General features: G+C 45.1%; 1 long non-coding RNA gene across 1 annotated transcript in view; it reads right to left on the bottom strand.

Moving 5' to 3' along the window:
- Nucleotides 1-490: 490 nt before the first annotated feature.
- Nucleotides 491-2604, bottom strand: part of LOC105524319 — a 71559-nt gene continuing 69445 nt past the window's right edge. The window contains exon 7 of the long non-coding RNA XR_001003738.1: nucleotides 491-702. This is a non-coding gene — a long non-coding RNA (uncharacterized LOC105524319). The remainder of the gene's footprint in view (nucleotides 703-2604) is intronic.

Raw genomic sequence — 2604 nt, 5'->3', positions numbered from 1 at the left:
AATCCCAGCTTTCTGGGAGGCCACGGCTGGCAGACCACTTGAGGCCAGGAGTTGGAGACCAGCCTGGCCAATATAGTGAAACCCCCTCTACTGAAAATACAAAAATTAGCTGGTCATGGTGGCGTCCCTGTAATCCCAGCTACTTGGGAGTCTGAGGGAGAAGAATCACTTGAAACTGGGAAGTAGAGGTTGCAGTGAGCTGCGATTGCACCACTTCACTTTAGCCTGGGGCAACAGAGTGAGAATCTGTCTAAGAATAATAATAATTCTAGATTTAGTATTTAGTGGTTTGAGAGCCCAAGCAGCCTATAATAATAATATTACAGTCACCTGTAGAGGAGACCTGAAACTTTACCTCTGCTTTCTTAGGTCCTGGCTGGACCTGAGAGTGAAGTTGACCTGGGTAGATTATCAGGAGAAAAGCATACAAATTTAATAGAGGTTTTACATGACAAGCGAGCCTGAATAAGGAAATGAATACCCAAAGAAATGGCAATACCTAAATGCTTTTATATTAGGTTGAGCATAAAGAAGAAACTATGGAAAAGTAACTAAATTATGTGGGGAGGCTGCAGGAAGATAAGCATTATTTTACCACGGTCTGTTCCTATAGAATTCTCTTCGCTATGGCTCCTGGTCACAGAAGGGCTTCTTTTCTCCTGGTACAGGGAACGGCATCTTTCACATGAGTGTTTTTACCTCCTGTTTTTGGGGGGAAAAGGGGAGAATGACATGCACTTCTTGTATCTGCTATTTTTCAAGTGTTTCTAACTCAAAATAATCCTTAGGCCAAAGTGATACATTTTGGGGTGCACATTCTGGCACCCTTTACCTGTAAATGGATCATTTATTCCAGGGTTTCTCAAATTTTTACAGAACTTTGGCATCACTGTGAGGTGACTGTAATAGCACTCAGGGGTTTGGGTTTCACTGAGCATTACTGAATCAAAATCTGCCAGCAGGAAACGCAGGCAGTGAGAGCCAGCCCATAATGCCAGAGGCTTTGTGGAGCCCTTGCTGTGTCCTCGGGATGCAGAATTAAGCTGGAAACAGTCCCTGTCCACAGTCTTGAAGAGGAAACACACAAGTAGGCAAATACATTCCAGCACAGTGGAAGGCTGTGACAGCAGGAGGATGGGAAACGGGCGGAGGAAGCCAATCGCCACAGCTTCACAGGGGCTGGTTCTGACACTCACCTCTCAGACCCGGAGGATCCTGGAAGGACTCCGCATTGATTAGTGGGGTCCTTTACTTTCTGGCTTTGGGTTCTGTTCAGCCAGCAGGGCACCCCCGCAGGAGACAGAGAAGGAGGCTGGGTGTTCTCCCCCCTGGCTTATGCCACAGGGTGGCCTGTGTCAACGGGGGCTGGGTAGGGAAGCTCCTGACAGCGGGACTCTTTCCTGGTGGTGGCACCACCACGAGAGAAGAACAGGGGAGGCCCCAGCTTCCCTCTGGACTAGGAGTGGTAGGGGCTTCCCACCACCTGAGCTAGTGAACGCTATACCCTGTCCATACCTATGCAAATAGTTCCCTTATGAAACTCTCCTAACATTACCCCATCCACATGTGCCAGTGATTCCCTGACTTGTACAGGAATCAATGGCTTGGAAGAAGATTCTGAAATCAGTCATGGAGGGCTTAGGAAATGCTGCCCTACCCGTGCTCCTGGTGGCACAGAGGCCGACATCATCCGCCCATGCTCCTGGTGGCACAGAGGCCAATGTCACCTGCCCATGTTCCTGGTGGCACAGAGGTCGATATGCTGCCTGTGCTCCTGGTGGCACAGAGGCCGACATCATCTGCCCATGCTCCTGGTGGCAGAGTCCGACATCATGCAGAAAATTATTGACATTACTTTGAGTTAACAATAGATTCAGGAACCTCTCTGAAGTCGAGAATTTCTGGAAGCCATACACCAATGTATTTTACTGATACATTCCTCTTCATGAATGTACAATAGGGATATATCATTGTTTAAAATCTTTGTCTTTATAAGCCTACCCATTTCGGTAAGTACAAAGTAAAAATCCTGGGTGATAAGAAAGCACTTTTTCACAATTTAGTTGACCACCTATATTGTTTTAATGAAACAAAGTAATGATAACTCATACAACAAATGGCATTTTAGATTCCATAAACAATGATAATGGCTTTTGGCCTGAGTTCTGCCTGGCCTGGTATTAATACTCTGTTCCCTGCCTCCTTCTGCAGGCTTGCACACCCTTAGCTAGCCTCTCATTTTCAACATTTCTGAGTTACTTTATTTTAGATGCCTCTCTTTTACATAGCTCAGGGCTTTGCTTTATAAGTGACTTTTTTTTTTGTCTTATTTCTACCAAGAACATATTTAATGATTTTCACAAATCTTTTGTCATAGTTCCCTTTGTCATCTCTTGGTTGACTGAAATTTATTCTCCTATGGTCTCCTAAAGGAAAAGCCCATGAGAACAGTATTTTCTATCTTAATGCATGTTTAATGGTGTTTTACTGACAATTTTTTTTTTTTTTTTTTTTTTTTTTTGACACGGAGTATCACTCTTGCTGCCCAGGCTGGAATGCAATGGCATGATCTCAGCTCACTGCAAGCTCCACCTCCTGGGTTCA

Source organism: Colobus angolensis, unplaced genomic scaffold (assembly GCF_000951035.1).
Source record: "Colobus angolensis palliatus isolate OR3802 unplaced genomic scaffold, Cang.pa_1.0 Scaffold5, whole genome shotgun sequence".
Taxonomy (NCBI): domain Eukaryota; kingdom Metazoa; phylum Chordata; class Mammalia; order Primates; family Cercopithecidae; genus Colobus; species Colobus angolensis.
The sequence above is the reverse complement of the archived record's forward strand: the minus strand, read 5'-3'. Positions and strand labels throughout refer to the sequence as shown.